A 12199-nucleotide genomic window follows, 5' to 3' on the forward strand; every position below is an offset into this window, starting at 1 on the left:
TTTTGCTCCACACATTCAGTTTGAAGCAATAATCTGGAGAAAAAGGCTGCATACAGGTTGGAGGAGGAAAAAATCTGCACAACATAAATATTATTCAGACTTTCTGGGAAGCGTATCTCATGTCAGTGGAATTGCTGTTTTGAATCGTTGCCAGCTCGCTGTACCCCCTCCACCTCACTTCTCCAACTTTGAACAAGTCTTAATTTGTCAGGAATATTACTGCCCTGTGCTGAGATTTGGCGTGCTGCGGCAGCTCATAGGAACTGGGAGCCAGCTGCGACGCGATTGGCTTCGGGGGGGGGGGGGGACGTGCTGGCGCTTAAATCTCTCCCTGGTTTGGCTTGTTTAAACACACACACATACTCCAAAGTGCCCTTGGCATTCGAAGCTGTCAGGTGGAATTCTTCAGCAAGTGCAGTCACACTGGTGTTCATAGTGTACTGCTGCAAGATGCACGCAGCTGCACGGCCGCCCAGTCTTGCTAATCTGTGACAAATGTAGGTTTTGTGGAACTGAGCTACACACAGGGAGTGTTGTGCTTTCTGCATGTTGTGGGTTTAGGTTGGATCATTTGTGAGGAGTCTGGCTGCAGGCAGTATGAAGACAGGTGCGATCTTGTGTACATATGTGTGTGTTTCAACTCAAGATAGCATATGGAGGTCTGTTTTCTGTAATCGGGAAATCAAGTCTTAGCTTCCACGAACCACCAAGAGAGATGTAATCCAACCTTGTCTCTCTGTCCTCCCCCGGCACTCGGTTCAGTTTCCTCCCTGCCGCCCCCTCCCTCGCCGCCCCAGGACCTGCTGATGAAGTGAGAGGCCAAACACCGGCCCAGAGCGACGGATCAGGCTCCTTCTATCGATTGCCTTTTTTATGTGTTTGTTTATTTATTTAAAAGGGCCTGAAACCCTCAGTCCCTGAGGTGTACTTAGCCCACTCCCCTTGCGTGCACACACACACACATTCCTGTTTATTCAGAGGTTTTGCAGCGTCACTGCTGTGTGAGATGTTACATTAATTTAGATGTTTATTTGGTTCCTGCATTAGTAGCATGACACCAGTCTGAGGAATGTTCTCATACTATTTTGTTTTGTTCCATATTGCTTCTGATACTTCTGTTTTGGTATCTGCCGATACCAAGAACCGATCCAATACCTGTTATATTATGAGGTCTATTGCGTATATATTTATTTATTTATATTTATTTATATTCATTATAGACTTTGAACTCTTTCCATCTCCGTCTTTCTGGCTTTCTTTTGTAAATAGTCACATTCTTAAAAAATATTTGCGAGTGTTTGTTTTAGCTGCAGTTGATTATTTTCCCAAATTCACTGTAATTTCACTTGCCTTGGTTCTCACAATTAGCCAGCTAACGTTAGCTGGTGATAAAACAAGGTGGTTTGTAAATGTTCTCCATGTATAAAGATAATGCTAATAATGTTTTAGCTAATGTGAGATAACATTAACTTATGTATGACTTGATTTGATGAACAACAGCTAGCGTTAGCCAGTGTTAGCCATGGGCTAACAGTGGCTAATACCACTTTAGACATGGGCTAACTGTAGCATTAGTCTATGAAACAGGAACATACATTGTTTCATTCCAGTTAGCTCATGTTACCATTCGCTTTACACCTAGTTTTACAAACCCCTAGCTCACCAGAGAAAAGGGGAGAGGTTTGTAAACACAAAGCTATTTAACATTAGCCTATTTCAAGGGGAAAGGCTAACTAGGTAGCTGATGATATTAATGAAGCTAAGCTAGCTAGCGTTAGCTAAACTGTGGCAGCGCGTATATTACATCCACATGTTAGCGCTGTAATACAACAACTAGCTGAAAATAATCACTTGTGAATCAATGTGAAACTAAAGTGGTTGTGTCCATTTTATGTGGCAACATTGCCCTTCTCCATGGTGTCTTCGCTCTTTTTAGTAGGACCTGATATGTAAGGTGCCTGAATAAATGGTGTCTTCGCTCTTTTTAGTAGGACCTGATATGTAAGGTGCCTGAATAAAATATTTAATTTTATTAGCGTTTGCAAGATTTTGGCATTCAAATATAAACAAAGCATGCTACGCCGTGTTCATAGTTCATGATTGTTGGTATAAATAGAAAAAATACTATTTTTGCTGGGGTGGCCTTTGGGGAGGCCAGCTTTTTATTCAGGGTGGCTTTGGCCACCCTTGGCAACCACCTGGGAGCATCCCTGGCAGTTCTGAAGCTTTAAATGTAAGCTTTGATTTGAATTATTATTATTGTTATTAAGTATGCAAGTTTTTTCTTTAATTGTCATATTATTCTACAGTTTAAAAAAGAATTTGTAGAAGAATGTTGTTTTTTTATTTAATGTGTAGTTTGTCTCTAATTTGCAAAGATTAATATATAAACCAGTAGGATAGAAATTATGAAATATACATTTATCTAATGACCTGGCTTCAGCTGGTTTTCAGAAACAGTCCTGCCAGAGATATTTTCGGAAGGTAATCGCTACCCCCCATTGACTGTTTACGCCTGGCTCAGAGCCATGCCGTATCACATATCAGTTGTAGTTCATTAGAACTGCACCAACAAGCAAAATGCCTGCGTGTTTTTGTTTTTGATGAGCCTAGACTTGCTGGCATGTATTCACTTGTGTCATTTATGTAAAATTTTTTATTTTGCGTCTTCAGATGTTGTTCCAGTTTGTACAACAGAACTGCTTTCTTCCCACTCATTGACTTTGGCACGGCATCGTTCGGAGGTGTCCAAAGCCACCTGCCTTTCTGACATGATTAATGGCTTTATCAACTTTCAACATATTAAAATATGATCTGTGCCTGTTTGTTATCGGCATGTCACCGCAGTCAGTTCCTCGTCATACTTTCCTAGCACGCAGCAGATGGAATGTGGGCGTGTCGGGAGGTTTTGTGTGTATGTGGGCTGCTGGTTTGACTCCAGCCTTGTTGCATTAGCAGGTAATAAAAGTGGACTTAGATTCTGGACTTTTCTGCGCCCGCCTCGTCTGCATGTTCAGATTTTTTCTTTTTTTTCTGTATCTGTCTGTGTGTTTCTTGGTCTTCACATGGCCTTTAGTAATTCTTCACTGTGAATCAGCCTGCTGCTGATTGCTTCACCATCTGACTCCCATCTGCTTTCTTTTAAAAACTCTCTTCTCTTTTCTTTCTGTCCTCTCCTCCTCTTCTTCTCTCCTCCTGTCTTCTTTTCTTTCTGTCCTCTCCTCCTCTTCTTCTCTCCTCCTCATTTTTGTCTCATTTAAAGTGATCCATTTAGTAAATTCCACATCTGCAGGTTTAGCATCGTTTTCTCCAAATGCTGGTCGACTATAGAGTCCAGCCGACTTCTTTGGCTCATGAATCGCTCGCTCTTTTCCCCCGTTTGTTCCACATCTGGTGTAAAGAATACGGAAGAATTTTTTTGGGGTTGTCTATTGCACCATCGCGTTTGGCTGAGTTAAATACTGAGTAATGACTATTTGTGTGTGGGATTTAAAATTAGAACGGTAAGATCTATGATGGGGGTATCCTTTGCTGTCATTGCTGTAGTAAATCATTTCATCAAGTCATTTCAACCAAGCAAGCTGGGAGTTTCTGCTTCTCTGTAGAAAACAAGAACTGGAGTGTGACAGTTTCCACGAGGATCCTCTGTGTAAATAATATAATCCCACCATAAATGTCTATCTGTGTCTCCATTGCTGCATTTTGGACCCATTTTCTACCAAAATGATGATAAAGAGTTGGTTAAACATAAAGTCAAATGTACTGTAAATGTGATGAAAGTTTCTATTTTAACTTTTGTTTGTAGTTTGTTCTTTGCATCTCGGAAAGAAGAACTAAAACTAGAAAAGCACTCACAGAGCACAAACCTCCACCAAGGTCTTTAAAAAGTTCCTGGATCAAAACGGTGATCCGGATCACCACCACCAAAAAAAAAAAAAAAATTAGTTCTTTCTTTTCCCATTTTCAGCAACTCCTGAAAATTTCATGAAAATCCATCCATAACTTTTTGAGTTATCTAAAACACAAACAGATAAACGCCGGGTAAAACATAACCTCCTTGGCGGAGGTAAATGTCTGGAGTTCTGTGTTTGGTTGTCATCTGAGATCAGTTTTCTAATCTCAAAGTTCAATAGTAAAGGTTGACGTAGCTTTACTTTCTTGATGACGCTTTTCTCCAAGTGTGAAAAAAACGCAAAGGCTCATGGGAAATCCATATTCAGCAGGATCCTTTAGTGGTCGTTACCCTCTACATATGAGTCACGTGCTTTGCTTTATGTGATGTTTATGTTCAGACAAGTTTACATGGACACCCAAAACCTGATCACGTGATTTCTGAAGTTAACAGAAAATTTAACATGCAAAAAGCAAAATGTAATATCTTTTATCACATAACAGCCATTATCAGATTATGAGAAATCAGATTGAAGACAGATTGGCATGTAGATTTGTATATCTCATTTATTTAATCGTTGTTCATCGGGGCATGTGCAAGAAGCTACGCAGTTTCCATCAAAAATCGGCGTCTCTCACCGAGATGATGCCAGATTCGGATCTTTAAAATGTCAATAACAATGATGTTGTGGATGAAAACGTTTAGGAACCTCTGGAAAAAACATTAAACATTCACCTGTAAACTGTTTAGCAGCTTATTGCCTCTCATGTTAGCGGCTAACGCTAAGACTTCAGGTGGAGGATGGATTGTTTGGAAAACAAGAAAAGCACTTGAGAGCACAGACCTTCGCCACACCGCTAATTTCCACCCATTTGTGAAGAATCCCTAAAAATTTGTGTCTAAACTGCAGATCACTTCCAACACTTCGAACATTTTAAGCTAATTAATTCGATCGTTTGTGACCAGTTCAGGCAAACCTCTTTTTCCCAGCGTGGTGTCTATCTGTGAAACTACAGGAAATATGCTAAGAAAGTACAGAATTTTTCATTTTCAGGTGCCTGGAACACCTCACCAGGGAGACGTCCAGGAGGCATCCTGACCAGATGCCCTACGCACCTCAACTGGTTCCTCTCGATGCGGAGGAGCAGCGGCTCTACTCTGATCTCCTCCCGGATGACCGAGCTCCTCACCCTATCTCAAAGGGATTGATCAGTGTTCCTCATCGCATGCGTCTCTCTGACTCTTGCCTTGCGGCTCGTGAAGCAGCCACTGGCTTTCTGAAAATGCTATCTAAACAAGTCATAATGATCCTTAACGCTGCAGTTCTCTCCACAAACAAGAGCTGCAGGCTGCTTGCAGAAACTTTGCTGTCCTAACGGCCCTAACTGACCCTGTCAGAGTTGTCAGTTTTGGCTGATTTCAGCTGCACCGAACTCCGCCGAAGAGCTGCACCGTTGGTAGCTCCGTATATACATTGAAAAAGAAACACCCACATTCTGGAGGCATTATTGTATTTTCACCATATACTGTTGCATAAGAATGCCATTACTCCGTGCAATATTTAGGATAACCATTCCTTGCTAAAAAGCTGAATGTTATTGATTTGGCAACGTAGCAGGATACGTAGCATGGGAATGCGTTTTTTGGGTGGCGGGTCTCCTCTTGTCTTAGTATATTGAGTGCGTCTTGTTGAATTAACAGTGAGGATCGCTGCTTCAGATGATGCCAGACTCCTGTGGAGGTTATTTCTGTGATGTTGGGGACGTGAATCAGCCAGTAAAGTTCAGAGCTTCGCCTTCTGGCTCAGCTCCTTCTTCACTCTGATATTCCAGTGCAGAGTCTGCAGATGCCGCACCAATCCACCTGTCGATCTCACGCTCCATCCATCCCTCACTCGTCACACACATTATTTAATAAGCTTAGTATATTAAATGTAAGCATAATTATCTTATTTCCAGTCCAGGAAAGGTGTGATGCTCCTTGTGATTGGTAAAATAAATGGAATTTCAGCAGAACTTTGTCTCCCAGTAAAGTTGGTTTTCTTACGCCCTTCCACTGCCATGCAGCACTTTGTTATAAGTAGGAAAGAATGAGGCACTTTCTTGGAAAGGAAACTCCTGCCGAAGATAAATAATGTCTCCCATCAGTTGGTTGGGACATCGATGCATTTGTCTGCTTGTCTCTTAATATCCATCCCCATTACCATTGCTCTTTTCCTAAATGCTCATCAGTATGCAGAGGCTGCAGCATGACCTATTAAAAGTCATTCGTCAAATTGCAGCCAACTGGCCTGCCTGCAATCAGGCTCAATGTGAATATATTTTGACATGTGTTTTTCCTGCCCTCCGCTGAGTGCCTAAGGACCTGTGACAGCCTGGAGCCTCTCTGAATACTAATAAAGTTAGCGACACAGCTGCAGTTGACCAGGATGCACACACACACACAAAGAGGAACTCTGTCAGCAGAATGGCACAACAGACACCATCTCCATATTGGTATAATATCATAGCTGACAGTCACGGCAAGAGGCACTGTCACCTTCGATCATCGAGAAAATGCATCAGCCTGTAAACGTTTACTGCCGTTCACCACACACTCATGCACACACACACATCAGCTGAAATCCTATTAATCATGCCAAAATATGCACAAAAACACGCCACATGTGTGTTTCCCAGCAGTGGAGCCGCGTCCCCTGAGGATAGCCGGATGCTGATACTGAGCTCCGGAGGTTCAGGTGTGTGTGTGCGAATAGTTAACCGGAAATGTGGCTAATTGGAATTTTTATTGTTCATTTTGCCGTTAGACGCATGACTGACTGGACCCTATGTTTTATTTTATGTATTTTTGTTTGTGTTGTTTATTTTTCCTAAATACACAGTATAACAGATATCATATGAGCGAAAACGAAGAAAAAATTAATATAGAGACAGAATAGTTTTGAAGTTAAGATTTATAGTTTTTGGTCATCAGATAATTTTTAATTTTTCACTTTTTAAAAAAATTCTGAGACAAATTATGAAATCAAGAAAATGTTTTGAAAGAAAAACAAACCTATTGATCAGAAAGTAGCTCTACAAGTTTGTGCACACACAATACACTCAGCATTATTAGCTATGTTAGCTAGCTAGCTAGCTAGCTTTACAAATGATGTAATGGGTCTGTTTCATCGTACATGATTAACATATTTGTCACACAAAGAGTCACAAATTTAAATGATAAACTAATGCTTGCTATCTTAGTCAGCTGAATAGTATTAGCTTACTTCAAGAAGGCTAATTTCATGGCACATGTTCTTTCTAACATAAGAAACCCACACACATGAATGTGTATTTTATTTACTTTATGGATGAAACACAAGAAAATGCAAAGTTATTTTAATTATTGTTCAATAGCAAATACAGTGTATTCTTTTCCTATCTTGGTAAAGTAAATGTTATTCCTTAATCGGCGATATAGCAATAGAAGCCATAGTTAGAGGGGCAAGAAACAATAATTACAGACACTAAACTTTAACCAAGTGCAACGTGTCAACAACCAGAAACTGTGCATGTTGAACAAGGCGAGTTGTTGCTACTTAGTGGAAAACATGAAGTTGATCTTTGGACATTACCAGTGTCTCCATGTTAGGTTTCACCTGGCTGTAGCTCAGGAGGAAGTTGTCCTTCAACTGGTAAGTTGGGGGATCGATTCCAGGCTTCCCCTGAAATGCCGAAGTGTCCTAGGGCAAGACACTGAACCTCAAACTGCCCCCCGATGTGCCTATTGGGGTATGAGTGTGTTGGATGAGTGTGTGTGTGTGAATGGGTGAATGTGACAAGTAGTGTAAAGCGCTTTGAGTGGTCTGTATGACTAGAAAAAGCGCTACAGAAGTACAAGTCCATTTACCATTTACAAGGTCATTGAGGTGTGAGTCAGTCAGGGTCCCTCTGAGTCTGGTCTTATTGGGGTTCATGACACTGAAAGTGTCTTTTCATCAAGCTCTGTAGGGCATTGATATAAACAATGACTTCAGGGCCAAAAGCAAAGTGCTGGCCAGCCGATTTTGGCCAGTGGGCCCCACTTTGGGCACCTCTGCATTAAGATGTTTGTTGAGGAATAGCTGGAATAGGAAGTAACAATAACTTTTTGTTAAAAGATACTTGAAGAAAACCACCTGATCAGATCATCATTGCTCCATTTAAGGCTTTTCTTCCAACTACATGTTGAGAAAATAAAGTATCTGTTGTAAGACATCTGAAGCTCGAATCGTGGACGTGTGAAACTTCATCCCCCATCAGTCTGGTCTGCCGGTGTCACCCTTCGAGTCTGCTGTTGAACATCTGAGCACAAATTGTATCGTATCAGAAAAAATCCCTGAGGAGATGCCCAGCCCTGATCAAATCAGACAAGCACACTGCTGCCTGGGCAAAGAAATGCCCAAGACACATTTCTAAAAGCCTGAAATACTTCAGCAGATTATCCAGTTTGTTTCAGTGTATTTATATTGGAACGTTTTACAGTACGTCTCAGGGCAGAGAAGGAATAAGCTGGAAATGAAACTATCATCCAAATCACGGTAAACTGTTTGGAATCCCTACCAGCTTAGTCTGATTAATTACAGTTTAAATACGATCAATTCATCTAAAGCCAGACAATGAAAACGACTGAACGTTAATGCGCTTTTACCGCTTATATAGGAACTATTTTATGTTGGCCTGGATGTACGTTTTATGCCAAACAACCGCTGTCAGGCTGCAGCGCGTTTCTCTCATTCACCTGTTAAAAGACAGCTGATCTGAACCAGCTGGTTAACGCGTTGCTATGGTAACGCCCCGTAACGGAGGGATATTACCGTGTTTAACTGGCCGAACTATGTATAGGAAAATAATGCAGCCAGTTGTCACTGACAATGGTATAAACTATGTTTAGGTGAACTTCCACAACCTACTGCAGTTATTCTACATTGACCTGCAGCCGGAGCCGACTGAGACTGGCCGCCTGGGAGTGCTTTAGGACGGGAGAGGCTCCCGCTGCTCCTTCCTTACAGTAACTGCAGAACAATATGTGCCTTCAAGTCAGTCGCCAATACACCAGAAAAGTCTCCAATAACTCCAGCTGTTAGATTTGTCGCTAGTCGCTTTTAACAGAAAAAGTCTCCAGATTTAGTGAGAAAGTCTCCAAGTTGGCAACAGTGTCTGAATGAAAGCAAAGCGGCTGTGGGAGGAGTTTACAGCACAGCGCTGAAATGCCAGAGACGCTCGATTAGCAGCTGAAGACAGCAGGAGAGGAAACTGCAGAGAGGAAAATAATCACACCCTTTTATTTTTATCATCGTTGAAAACTCAGATCGTAATGAGATTAAAATCCGATCAATCGAACAGCCCTAGTTAAAACCATGGAAGTATTGATCCTTCTGCTATCACGTGATGCTTTATGGAGCGCACTACTTTACACGAGGGGAGTCGGGTTGTGCTTTAGTAAAACCACTCTATTTACCTGCTGTGTAATCTGAGTAGTTTACTTCTGAAGTAAGTAAAATGTAATTTTCTATGTATTGAGGACAGTAGCGTCATACTGAGAGATGCTAATGTTTTAAAACATGATGGTCATTCTTCATCACCCATCATTCACCATTACTGGCTCAGGCCTGAGATCAGATTTGTCCGTCATTCTTTCATTTTTGTGGCTGTTAAAAAACTGAAAAACTATTGAGCCTCGTCGTTTCCTCCCCCTTGTGACTCCGGGGCTCCAAGTTTAGGAACGACTGCTTTTTACAACAATGAATCAAATAATTCTCTTTTTTTTCTTTTTAAATTTCATTATAAAATGCTTTACTTTGTATTCCGCTCCATCTGCTGAGTCAGCAACATTTTACGTCCGTTTACACCATCAACACTTTGGTAAAGATCGTAAACGTGACCTTGTGGTGGTGGAAGACGCGGCGAACACTTTATCAGTCACCCTCTGGCACCAGCAAACATATTTACCAATGTGTAATTTAGGGCTCTCACATGCAGTTATACGTATAATTTGTTGTGCTTACATGCAGCCTTCCTCTTTCTGTTCCCTTCCATCTCTTCTTCTCTTTCTCTTTTCCTGGCCTGGAGAAGCAGAACTCTTCTAATAAAACACAGGTGCACTTTTATCACGCTGCACTTTCAGGGGGCTGGATACCAGACACGCCGAGCACGTCAAATAAAACTTTTCCATCTTCTCCGAGGACTCGCTTTGCTTCTGTCTGCCTGGATAAACCAGATGGACTACCTTCTCTCTCTCTCTCTCTATGTACCAGGGAGCTTTTTCAAGTAAGAGGCTAACTTTGGGGGTAAAATTAGTTGCTTTTCTGCTCCAGTGTGAGCTGAAGGTTGCTATGGAAACCAGCAGTCAGATATATTTCACCAGCGTTTATACTGTTTATATTCCCATTATTAAACATGAGCTGTCTCATGGGAGGATTTTAATTATTCAAGGCTTTGCAGACACAAACGCTCGCTGTCGACGGGGTTCGGACCATTCAGAGGCCTCGAGCCATTCTGGAACCGCGTTGTTTGTACAGTTGAAACTGAAATTAACCTGTCGGAAAAAGCAGGGTGGAGTAAAGTATGGAGACTTCTCATGATCAGACAACACCACCACCAACATCCATACTTCCAGTGGCATCAGGTTGCTGCTGCTTATTGATGATTTGACAGATGAACAACCTGCAGACGAGTCAAAGCATCATGAATGAATTTTCTTTTACTACCAATTTACAAAAAGCCTCTGTGCATATTGACTGGTATTACGGTAAAAACTGTCCCTTATCCCCTTTATTTTACTATTTTATTCTGCTAAGTTTAGATAGTTTGAAGTAAATTGAGCCATTCAGAGGATGGACAACGTCCAGGCTCGGTTCAGGGCATTTGTCGAGGACAACGTTCAGTCGGAAACTTGAAATGAGTTTGTGGAAGAAGAGTTGAGAAGTTAAAGGAGTGAAACAAGAAGTCGAAAGACCAGAACAGCTGCAGCAGGTCTGACTGTTGCACCGACAAGTAAAATCAGCCTGATTCAGAACACATTTAACTTTGTGATGCCTTGGAAATGCAGAAAAGCAGGGATTATTTTCCCCTGGAAAATAGATTTAAGGCACAGAAATTCTTTGAAATCTCTGAAAAACTCTTACTTAGTCCAGCTGCAGCCAGTCTGATCCTGATACAGAAAGTTTTACATGTGGTAGAGTCATTATCCCTGATTCCAGTTGGATTAAAGATGAGTCAGCACATTAACCCTTCAGCCATACACATAACCTACCAGAATCAGCTGGGATCTGACGATGAGTCAGCACATTAACCCTACAGACATCACATTCTTATACCATGGTCTGGGTGAATACTTGATTCTGATTGGTTGCAGGGTGTCCCGTTAAAAGTGATGATGGACACCAGTTATAAAAAGTTCTGTCAAATAGCCCAATAGTTATAAATCAGTGCGCTGACTCAAACAGCAGTTGGTAACCGTGGCAACAGAAATGTTAGCGACAAACGGGCAGAAATAATATATCTGGACAGACATCGTCAGACATTTTTCTTCTCCTGTCATAGAAACCAGCCATCGCACGCACACACACACACTCACGTTCATACACACTGAGCTCCCCACATTTACCCCTGGCTGCAGTGTGCAGACTGAGGATGGGAGAATCCTCCGCTTCGCGTCGGACAGTTCACGCCCCCACGTCGTCCATTAATTTCTGATAATGGACACCTCGTCGGGCATTATCCCTTAAATGTAACCTACCAGAATACGCTGAGACCTGACCATGAGTCAGCACATTAACCCTACAGACATCACATGAACTGAATACGCTGAGCCCTGACCATGAGTCAGCAGAATCGGTTGAGCCCTGACCATGAGTCAGCAGAATCAGCTGAGCCCTGACCGAAGCTCACAGAACTTCAGTTGCCTTAAATAAATCTGGAAGTTGTTTATAGCTGTGAAAGAGCAGAAATCTGAGTGTTTATATGAAACCAGCTGGTTTGGACAAAGTGCTTCATTAGTTTGTCAGGTGTCATAAATGCAGCTCATGCATCGTCTTCGTGCTCCGGCTGAGTCATTGTCGGATCGCTCTGGTATTCAGCAGCACGCTGATGCAGCCGGATGGAACATGGAGAAGATGGCGATGCAGATGGAGGAATGTTCCTCTTGTTGCTCTGATCAAAGTCTGATGACACAACTTAGTGTCACTTTATTTATGTCTCTCTTTGGTTTTGTTTCCTGTCCTCCTTCCTGTCCTGCTCTGCTCTTTCTGCAGATGACAGGACACGCGTGTGCGCGCGCGTCACACGT

General features: G+C 42.0%; 1 protein-coding gene across 2 annotated transcripts in view; it reads left to right on the plus strand.

Annotated features, from left to right (window-relative positions):
* The window catches only part of slc25a26 (solute carrier family 25 member 26), a 57509-nt gene that overhangs the window by 25629 nt on the left and 19681 nt on the right, over positions 1–12199 (plus strand). The window lies entirely within an intron of this gene.

The sequence above is a fragment of the Telmatherina bonti genome, assembly GCF_933228915.1.
Source record: "Telmatherina bonti genome assembly, chromosome: 6".
NCBI lineage: Eukaryota > Metazoa > Chordata > Actinopteri > Atheriniformes > Telmatherinidae > Telmatherina > Telmatherina bonti.